A 12033-nucleotide genomic window follows, 5' to 3' on the forward strand; every position below is an offset into this window, starting at 1 on the left:
CAGTAATAAAGCAGCTATTAGAGATCTATAAATTATACAGTATATATTCTAGAACGGCAGATTTTACCACTACTCTAGTCCAATACTAAATTGAATAAAACCAATTTTTTTAAAATTAAGAATCATTATATTGTTTCACAGGAACAACTGTCAGTTTTATACTTTTAGCTGGGTGAAATTGCTTTTGTGTTTGCTTGTTGGTTTCTTTTTTTTTTCAAAAAAAAAGGCATTAGGAAATCTCAAAAGCTATAATAGAAATGAACAGTAGCTTAGCTATGCAAGACCCATTACCTGACCTTCAAGACAGGATACAAAAAGGCACCAACAGCTTGGAGTGTCCATACTGGTCTCAAAACATCGTGAAGATATAAGGATGCGACATCTTTTGTTTTAGTGAAGAGCTGGCAGTTAATACCCAAAGCAAAAGCTCTGATAGGCATGTTCTTTCACATTACCTAAACTGAAGGCAAATGATGACCTTGCCTTAGGGCATGAATAACATGCTTTTTTTCCTAAGATGAAAATAAAAATAGTATTGCCAGCTTTACTTTCCAGAAGAGAATGATCAGTAACTGCTGAAAACCTTCCCGGTCTACACGTGTGAAATAAAGTAGGTCAGGAAGCAGTCAATGGCAAAGCCTTTCAGAAAAGCTATCAGCAAATGAAATGTGTGGGAAGGAAAGAAGTGGGCCTGTGATTTCTCATCCGTTCAGCCTTTCAAATGTGTAGGCTGCTGTTTAAGGCAGAACTGAGACAAACAGCTAGTTAGACATCAAATTCCTAGCTGTGCTCCTTTTGAAGAGCAGTTTTCAGATCAAAACCAAGGATAAGAAAACTGGAATAGCAGCTCACAGAACCAAGACACACCCTGCCTCAGCCTTTTGTCTTCTCTTTCAGTCAGCATGAAAGAGAGAGGGCATGAGCACAGGGAACCCATGGCAATGGCCCTTGGTTTGTGCTCCCTCCCAGGTACATCAGGTGTGGCATCACAGTTTCCCTCCTGCTGACTGAATGTGCTGGCTGGCCTGAGCTGCATCCCACCACAGTGCTGCTCCTTCTATCAGATCAACACAGCACGAGCCTGTGGCACTGCACTTCAGCTACAGATTTACAGTCTGACAGGATCCTGCTGAAAAGCACACTGGCCTACTATGAGACTATGATCTCCACACTGTTAGCCATTTTCCATTTGAGCTTGTGCATGCCTTGATTTCCATCAGCCCAGAGTAACCTCAGAGTTGCACTAGAGCTGCTGAGACAGGAGCTTGCTGAGGACCAAGATGTAATGCTGGTGAGTGATTAGGTTTTTCTATGGAAAAATAGTTCTGCAGAGGGAAGGAAATATCCCCTTTATTCATCTACATCACATTGTGATTGAAACAATGTTACCTAGCTTCTGACTTCCTCAGCCTACACAAGTGCAAGATTCCCCAATTACAATCACATCCCAACCAAGCAAAAGATTTCATTTTGTTCCTTTCTATAGATAAAAGACATACACCTCCTACCCTGCACCATTCTGGATTCAAAGGCAGTTTTGGGGAAATTCTAACATTATTTCTCCACTCGGCTATGCAACTTTTCCTTTTGAACTTAAGCTTTATTTGAGGGATAGCTTCTGTTTTTTCTTTTAATGATAAAAGGTGTTTAGAGATAAATAAAAATACAAAAATCCTCTTAGAAAAATATTGGCAAGGCTGGCCAAAGTCTAATTACAAAGAGAGACATTTGCTGCCCTTCCTGGAATCCAGAGAAACTATACTAATATGGAGAGATTTTCTCTGGAAAGACACAAATGTAATTTAGTCACTAGGCCTCATTTTGTTTAGTGCTCACCTCTGTTCTATATGATCCTTCCCAGGCTGCTCACTAAAATTATCCAGTGGAGCAGCTTATCCACTGGAGCTGCAAAAGCATTAAAATTCTGGGGTTTCTGTCGCCCAAACACTGCCAGCTCAGAAAACTGCTCAGCACATAGGGAAAATAAAAGCCAAATACAAAGCACATATTTGTCTCAGGAGAAATCAGTTTCCCTTGTTGCTATTCTTATGTCCTCCTTGGACAGTAATTTCTAAATTAAGTAGCCACTACGTGAAAATTCAAATCAGTTCTAAGAGTTATGCAAAAAAATAGACTTAAGTGATATTACTTATAGAGTCAGTGCTATAGTGCCAGTGATCCAAAATACCTGGGATCTCTCTTAGTTCTGTCTAGATAAACTCTGTGATCTTGGGCATGTCCTTGCTCACTCTGGTGATAGCTCTTCCACACTATTTAGGAAGCAAACTTTCTAACAAAATCTCATCCCACAACAAATTTGCACAGGGTCCAGTCCAGCAGAGTTACATCCTGCAAAATGCTGGCAATCATCTCTGATTGAAAAAATTAAGCGTCTGTTTTCCAAGTACCTAAGTCAGACTTCAGCTTTTTTGATCCTGATGATGTGAGAGTGGGAGAACAAAGGTATTTTTTAAACAGTGGTATAAAGGAGTGGAAGACTGGGATGAAAGGAAGAGATGAGATTCTAGCAGGATCCTAACAGGAGGGATACTCCAAGCAAGCTCCAGTGTACTGCTGCATTTCCCACACAGTAGTCATAGCAGAGAAGGAAGGAAGGCAGCAAAGAATGCATGAATATCAAAAAGTCTTATCAGAGCCTCTGACATTGAATGCATGAGATTTATCAAGTGTCAGTGCAGTCAGTGTGCTGTGTGTCACCAGATGCTATGAATTGTTTTCATGAGCTTAGGCCAGTGTAAATAGATTGAAGTGTATCATTGTCTATCTCCACAAGCTGAGGACCTGACCTGACCAGGCCAGAAAAAGAGCTGTAGGGAGACTGTAACCCCCAAAGAATGAACTTATTCCATTGATTAACATGCATTACATAGGCACACCTTGGCACACATATGAGGCCAGATTCCTCTTTCTCAAATGGTAAATGTAGCTGCACTTATATAAAGGAAGCATAACTGGAAATCAGAAGAACCAAACTGCTCAATTTACAGTTGCATTTATTTTTGCTGACTTCCTTGAAAGCAAAGCAGCTCTTGTCAGATTATGGTCTCGGGTCATAGATGTTATATAAATAGGAGGCGAGTATGTGCCATTCAGTGGACAGTATGTGGCTGCCATCTGGTGGGTAAGTATAACAATTACATAAGGAAAATAAAGACACTCTCATCTCTCAATCATGCCTTTTAAAACAACATTTTTAAAGATTAGGTGTGTATTACCAGTTTATTTTATGTTGGGATTAGTAATATGTAGGAGATATTCCAAGAGTCATTACTCATATATGCATGTTCTCAGAAATTTAATTCTCCTATTTTACTTTTTGCTTCATGAAATCATCAATTATTGTGCTCTCCCTCCCTGTCCCTCATGTAACTTGTGCTCTAAAGTCTAGCTCTAAAAAGGCTTGCTATAAAAAGCTCTAAAAACAATTGCATCCTTTAGAAGAGCAAGAGATTCTCATATGCTCCTCATCCTTTGTCTAGCAGAACACCAGCTGTGCAGATGTGCAGGCACATCCCCAGATCCTATAGAATCTAAACAGTTTTGTCAGAGAATAAGAGAAGGTGTTGATTAGTTGTGATGTCCAGGAGGCTCATATTGAGGAGGTCAAGAGCACCAGAAGAGGGGAAGATATGCACATTAGGAGGAAGTCTAATGACTGAGGTTTAATGCCACTCAGGATGCATTTCTATGAAATTTATGCAGGATAGATTGTTCACTTTCACTTCCCCATCAAAATCCTTTCAATTTAGGGCTGTTCCATTTACATTTTCAAAATAGCATTCATTCTCCACAGCTTCCCTATCTCTATGCTGTCTTTTCAAAAAACTTTGACTTGTTTCAACAGAAAAACAAGTTGCTATTGGAAACATTTCTTTTTTAGCCCCCTTCTGCAGGACTATCTGAAGGATTCACCCTGGGGTTCAGAATGTAGAACACAATTTCTCCAAGGACTCAGTGAAGTACTGTAAGTAAGTCTGGCTGCCTTTATTTAAACTCTTGAGGTGAGAGAGAAATGGTTGCACATTTTGATAAAAATACTTGGGTAAAACCTTCAGTCAAACATGTATGATTACAGTGCCATATTTCACAGGCACTCCTACATATGCATACCACTGGTCCCATCTGAGGATGCAGGTGTGTCCCTGTAACACAAATTGATAATACAGCCCATGAAATCTCACATAAGTTCCACATATGAAAAGCAATGCAATTTTATTTCAATGATCACATTTATGGATGCTAAATGTAGCAAACCTTCACAGCTCCTTCTTAGCATCTAAGAAATATCCAGTAAGTTCTCATCAACTTGTATATTTTTAGTAGTCTTTTAGCAACAAAACCTAAAGTCTGCATCAATTTCACTGACCATCATCAGCTGCTGATGGGACATACTGAACTGATCTCCATATATATCTAGGGCCATACCTCGTTTCATTTCAGTCATCCACCATGGAGGTGTAGGAAAAGTGTTTGGTTTGCATTTCTCGCATTTGTGAGGAGATCTTTTTTCATGACAGTGATATTCAGCAATGAAAACAGACATGAATGGGGCCAGATCACTCATGCCTGCCATTCACACAGAAAGAAACAAAAATATAGACATGGCAGGTCTCCTTAAAGTCACTGTTTTCGTTTACCTCATACTTGAAGGTTCAGAGGTAGATGTAATTTTAACTGAACCACAGAGGCATAGGAATTATCATGTTATCTCTTAATAAGAGAAGAAGAAAAGGCTGAAGTAAGTAATCTTGTAGAGAGTAAGGGAAGGAGTAGACCCTATAGAACCAATTTCATTCACCCTGAAAGCTGCCAGAATCTCATTTCAGTCAATTTAGTTCAGTGTTTGTTTCAAGCTCCACTAGAATGATGCATTTTCAACATAAAAAGGCTCAGCAGAAAAGGGTTTTCCTTACACTGGTGTGTAGGACAGCCAATGTGACTGAATTCTTGAAGTGAATTTCTTTCTTCAAACAATATCAAATTCACTGACAGAACATGGAAAAACAGATGTTAGCACTTCCTTTTCACATAAAGTTTCAGAGAACTGATTACTTCTCTTTAGAGGTCAGGGCAGGAGAATGCATTTTTCCCCTTACACTGCAGGACTTTCACAAGAGATTTTTTAAAGAGTTGTTTATTTCTTGCCTTGCCTTTATTCAGCTTCTGTCTTTAATCTGAACTCTGTCCTTTGCTCACATTTTTTTTCTGCAGCTGCATATCCTTTTATTGCTCTCTCAATTGCTTTTTTTATCAGGAGGTTGAGTGCACTTCAATTTGTCCTTTGCCTAGTGATCACAAAAAGTTCAGGAGTCTGATTTACTTGTGTATCATTCCAATTTCATGCCAGTGCAGTTTCTTTTTAAAAATACTAGAGAGTAAAACTGCTATGGTTCAGGCCCTACAGATCTCTGTGCAGTACTGAAAATCATTCAAGTATTTAGGTGTCTGTTTGGGGGCCAGTTCCCATGCCACTGCAATATTCCTCAAAGAAAGACAGTGTTTGAAATATGCAGAAAAATGGAGGGGAGGAAAATCCTCCCAAGTTTTTACTGACAGTAGAAATTGTGATACAGTAAGTGGAAAATTTTCTGGTAGCATTTCATCTTTCTACATGCACACATTTCTACATGAAAACTGTCTTTGTCAAAACAATTTGCCTTTGCAATAGCAGCAGTTGCCCATGAAAAGAAATAGATCATCTAAAAGAAGAATGTAAACATAAGGAATACTACAGTCTGGCTTTGGAATATTGTTGTCTTGTGGGAAGGACACAGGACTGAGAAATCAGAGAACTTTGTGTCTACTACAGCAACCTCAGATAAGTCAGAAAGACTCTGCACTTCAGACTCTGTAAGGATTAAAAGGAGTATCATGCATAAAGTTTGTCAAACAATCCAGGAAAAATGGTGCTAAGGCCAAGTATTCTAATTTCTCTGCATAATAAAAGGAATAAAAAGAAATAAAGAAGCATAAAACCTTAAACCACAGAATTATCCTGAATAGAACAAAAATTGAAATAGACCTTGTAAACTTCTTGAGCAAGTATTTATTTCCTACATCTGACCACAAAAATCCCACTGAGAATTATTAGCCTCCCATTTCTGAGAAAATAAAATTCACAACAGGAAACTGTTAAAAAAATAAGCTTCATATTTTGCATTACGATGTAATCACACAACAAACACAAATGTCCATAACAGCAGTGCCTATTTTTAACTTGTTTTTAAAAGTTGAAGTCACTATGTCTTGTTCAGCAACAGAATTGAAATGGTTTCCTGCTTCTGTCTACATATATTAAATCTCTTCCAGCTTTTCAATAGAAAATCTTAAAGAATAAGCAGCTAGGAGCAGACAAATAGCCAAAATGCATACAACAGTGATAATCACAGCAACAAAACTATTCTGTAAAATTCCAAGAATACATGCTGGCTAACTGTGACTCACCATCAATAAGGAGGGTTATTCAACAGGCACTACAATTTAAGTCTGTACAAATAAGCACAGAAAAAAACCCTCTTTTATTTTGCTCCTGTAGCATGAAATAGCTAGAACTTTTTCAGTTACTTGTAGGCTTCAGAGCACTCCAGTGCAGTTTTGAGGAAAGCAAAAATGGTCAGGATGCTCATCTTAAGGCATCTGCAATATGACTAAACTTCAGTTTATTGATTTCTCAGAAAGGCACATATTTTGATGTTAGCGATGCACGAACATCTAAGAGATTTTCCATGCATACATTATTTTGCTCCATTCTCCCAGTTTTCCACATTGGCACCCCAATCTTTGGCACAAGAACAAGAAAATGTACTTGCCATACTTTCAATAAGGGAAAGATCAGTGTCCTGGGAAGGCAAAAGCTGAACACAGAGACAGAAGAATTTCTCTATATTTCTGTAAAAACTTGTTCTGAAGCCTTAAAATTATTCAAAGCAATTCAGCCATGGTGGAGTCAATTCTGCAGCAAAACAAGGCCATTTTTGTTCTCATGGTGCCATTATCACAGGGCACCTTGAGCTGATTTAACATTCTGATGCCAGAAAAGGGACAGATACTCTCTGGATCATGTATGAAGCTTGTCTGACTCCTCCACATACCAAATCAACACCATAATCCAGCAGTAAAATGAAGTTGATAGCAATAAATACTATTCTGTACCATAGTGATGAAATCTAAAGAATCTATTCATAAGCAGTCCAGTGAGTATGACAACTGGAGGAGAAATGAGTTGTGAAGCCAGGTGCAGTAGTAACAGAAAAAGCTCTTCATTTGATATGAAAGTTTTTAAATCAGCATGGCACCTTCCCTTGGTTTTATATCCCTGAATCTTGCAGCACTGGGGTTCCTGTTACAACTGGTTATAATTGCAAATTTCCTTCCCTCTTTCCATATGTAGCACAGATCCTTATGGACCTTTACACTAGCTCAGGGTACCTTCTTCCTTTTTTCACAGTGAACTACCCCAAAACGCTGTACTATTTGAAAAAAACAAACCCCCTTCTGCAAGCAGATGGATATTTACTTCTATGGCCTCTGTAGAAGTTAGTGTTCCAGCATTTCTTCTGGGAAACCTCAGATGATGGGAACACAATTATTTTGGACACATGAACGAGTATAACCATTCAAGGCAAAAGGAAGTCAACAGAAGAATGCAACTGGACATGTAGTTACTAGGGCAAATCCATTACCCTTTCCTTTAGGTTGATTCCCTAGGAGACCTTTAAGAGCTGGGAGAGGAGGAAAGAGGATAGAAAACGAACCCAAAGGAGGAAAGAAGGACAAAATTAGTGATCCATTACACTAGAAAAGCAGCCCTGCCCTGCTGCTTTTTTCAGTCACCACAGTCACAGCAGAAGGAATCTTATCACAGCAATATATTCCACAGATCTCCAAGCTCACAGCATAGGGTCAAGGCACAAACCCAATACAGCAGGTAATAAATTTGACTACCAAGAATTCCAATTGAGGAGGTAAGAGAAATAACAACAGACTTTTTTAGTCTGTTTTGATAGGACAAAAAGAAATTATTTTAAACTAAACGAGGGTAGATTCAGACTAGATATAAGGAAGAATTTATTTACAACAAGGATGGTAAAGCACTGAACAGATTGCTCAGGAAGGTTGTGGATATCCCATGCCTGGATAGACTAAGGCCAGGTTGGAAAGGGCTCTGAGCAGCCTGGTCTAGTTGAAGATGCCATTGCCCATGGCAGGGGGGTTGGATGACGTGGACTTCAAAGGTCTCTTCCAGTCCAAACTATTCTGTGAACCTAGGATTCTATGATTGCTTAGTGTTTTAAGTGGGCACAGAAGCAGCACTCTGGCTTCTTTATACACAGACTTGTAGGGAGGTAAATATTAAGCAAGCTCACGTTTTCTTTCCAGTACATAGCCACATGTGGCATCTTGAAGAATGTTTCAGAAGCACTATAGGACTTGTGAAAATCAAAAGCTGCATGGTTTCTAGGCACCTTCAAAGTTTTATCTATGTACTTTCTAATGTAAATACAATGAGAAGAGTATATACTATGGGAAAGGAAAATATGAGTTATAAACCTACTTGTTATTTGCATGCCCTATATGAATAAAAGGTATGAAACTGATATTTTGAATTGTTTGAAAATATGAAGCTAGAATAAAGTGTAAGAAAAGGTTTCTAGATGAAAAGTCTTCTAGGTTTCATTTCATGCTCTTCTATTGACATTTTGCAACAATATATGCTATTTATTTCACTCATGAAGTATATATCAATAACTTCTACCCGAACCACTTAAAATTTGATTTGTGATTGTTTCTATAGCCTAATAGAGATTTGGAACTCATTAATTTGCTTGTTTCTTGCTTTTTTTTTTTTAAGGAAATTATTTAATCCCACAGAAGCCTTGAGAAAGAGACAAGTGTTTTTATTTTACTGTCTGTTCCTCACATTTTTAACAGAGAAACAAATAGAGAAACACAGACTTTAACATTTACAAATCAGTCCACATATTAATCCACAAACAACTCTCTATTAAAATTACAGAAACATAGGAAAACACTAGAAGGGACTGCAGAAGATCGATTCAGACCAACCAACTCCTGCTCAAAACACAGCTAGGGTCCAAGTTAAATCAGGTTGCACAGGGCTTGGTTTTTTGTGCCACATCTTTGGGCAGCCTGTTTGAGTGCTCCCATGCTGAACGCCCTGTAATCATGGCACTTCTTCTAGTTGATCAAACAAGGCTTGACCCATTTTCTCAGCCTGATAGAGCAGACAGTAGCAGGTGACCTCCCCCCCTGACATCTCCTTACTGTCCTCCTGTTGAATCCTGACAAAATTCCTCATCAGAACTCCATGCATTTAAGCATCTTCTTTTCATGCAGTCTTTCACAGTTAAAACTGTAACAAAGACAGGCAGGTACAAGCAAACACACCTTTATTTGACAGTCTTTATAAAGGCTGGCCTCAGACACCATAGTAGTGTTACCTCCATACTAAATTGGCTGCCCCTCCAGTGGGTTGTAAGTGACATAGCCACTTTCACCTTCTTTATTTTCTGTCCCAAACAAAAGAATTTGGAATCTCCTAACTCAATCACCTGTCAAAATAGCTTTGTGACTCAGAGTAATGAAAGGCTACCGTGAAAACCATCACTGAAACAAATTGTTCCCACCCTTTCCTATGTCCCAAATCTGAGTAAACTCAGAGCATACATTTAGTAGGTATATGAAGAACCCTCCCCAGAAATATTTCCAGGTGTTATGTGCAGTGAATTACTGTGATAAAATTTTCACATGCTGAAGGACTAGCAAAGAATAGTTATCCTGAAGGTATATAAAAAGAAAGTAACACAGAAGTTGAACTTTTTATATCTGCATTTGAACAACACCTTAATGTACAAGTAGGTTCCTTAACACCTTCAAGTAAAGATCCTACCATTGGTTACAACTGGACCTAAGGAAAATTGCAACATGATAAATAAGTGAATAATCCTAACCAAAACATTGCTTAAAATTTGCATCTCAAAACCCAGCAAGTTTGTTTTGTCAGGCAGATATACTGGAAAAGAAAAATTTTCATATGTTACTTGAATCTTGGAGATAAGAAAAAAATATTTCTAGTACTTTGATTAGTAGAATATTTTTTACAGAAACAGAAGTATTAATTATTCCTACCCCTGGTTTAGTGAAATGGCTTTGCCTACAAAGTGACCCATATGATTCTGTATAGAACAAGCATAATATTTAATGCATTTATAACAACTGCCTTTTACTTTCGAATATTTTTTTCTATGACCTTTGGCTGCTGCTCTTGTATATTTAAAGTTCATAATGTGCTGCCCAAGCTGCAGGCACACTGAAAAACTCTATATAAAGCATCTCAAAGCAGTAATTCAGACATTCTAAGTGGGCAGGTCAGTTAATCTTAGAATACTAACAACACCTACTTTTCAACAATATTCTCATCTCAATTTCCTCACTGGTCCTGTGCATCTAATTTCACTTGAAAAAGTGTAGCCATAAACCACTGGGATTGATTAAATCCCTCTGGAATATTATTCAAGAGGTATGTTTTTGTTCAGTGCCTAGTCCCATGGTGCTTCATTAACCTAATTTCCAAGTGCTTCAAAAACCAATTAACTGATCCAGGGGCTCTCCCAAAGATGGCTTATGCCCAAAGGTGTCCTGGCCAAATTAATCTCTTTAAGAATACCAGAAGACATGTTCATTATTCAGCCTACTTAACACTGCCTTGGTTTCATCATCCACCAGTGAATAGTGAAGGAGTAACAAATACAGGCACAGAATGGGGAAGGAAAGCAAACTACAGCACAGAAGTAAAACCTTCCACCATGTGCATTTCCAAATTTATGTTCCCTATATATTATAGGGAAAAGCTGGTTTATACAGAAGGGTTTATACAACTGCCAATAAGCTGATGGCAACTTGTCAGGCATCTGAATTTGACCTGACAATATGATGGAGCACCCTGTTCAGAGTACCATAAGCAGGGCTCCTGCACAGCAGGGTCAGACTGCATACGATAGTATAAGATAGGCTATAGTGGGAGACAGGATCAATATCACAAACAGAGTTGGTTTTTTTTTTTTTTTAAACTTTCTGGATGGTCATTCATTTGACGAGATTTTTGTCTCTTATGTTGTGTTATTGGTGTATTGTTCTTCTTTCATTTCAGCCCTCTAGTGTTCTTACAAATGAGGCAAGACAAAGTCCAATGTCTGGAATTTATCCTAGATTCAGGTTTTGTCTGCATCAGCAAGTAGCATGGCTCAGTAGGAGCAGTCATGTAGAGTGCAGAGTCCTTGCACCACACAGACTGCCCATACTATACGTGGACATGGGTACAACACAACTTCAGAACTTTGTGTGTTAAATGTCAGCTGTCTCCCTGGCAGGCACTGGAGCAAGGGTTCTGATGATGAAAATCCATGCAGAGCTGGTAAGGCCACCTCTGCAGGGAAAGTTCCACTCTGTTCGTGGCCTTGAACGTACACTCTCACCTCAAATATGATGACTGAACTGAATGGAGAAATTTTCCAAAATCATACAGGGCTAATTTTAAGAGGTGGGAAAAAAAGACACCAGCAAAATCAAAAGTGGACAAAGTTTCAAGCTTGTCCTCAAACTGGCAGCTGAGTGCACCTACTCTCTTTGGAGCTGTGCCTCCGTAAAATGGAAGGAAAAACCAGCATCCAGAGAAGGGCAATGAAGCTGGTGAAGGCTCTGCAGTGTATGTCCTTTGAGGAACAGCTGAGGGAGCTGCGGGTTTATCCTGGAGAAAAGGAGTGACCTTGTCACTCTGCACAAATGCCTGTAATGAGGCTGCAGGCAGGCGGGGATCAGCCTCTTCTCCCAAAAACAGAACGAGTAGCCCTAACCTCCAGCTGTGCCAGGTGAGGTTCAGACTGGACATTAAGAGAAGCTTCTTTACAGAAAGGGTGATTAGACATTGCAGTGGGCCCAAGGAGGTGGTGTAGTCACCATCCTTGGCGGTGCTAAAGGAAGGATTGGATGTGG

Source organism: Erithacus rubecula (assembly GCF_903797595.1).
Source record: "Erithacus rubecula genome assembly, chromosome: 1".
Classification (NCBI taxonomy): domain Eukaryota; kingdom Metazoa; phylum Chordata; class Aves; order Passeriformes; family Muscicapidae; genus Erithacus; species Erithacus rubecula.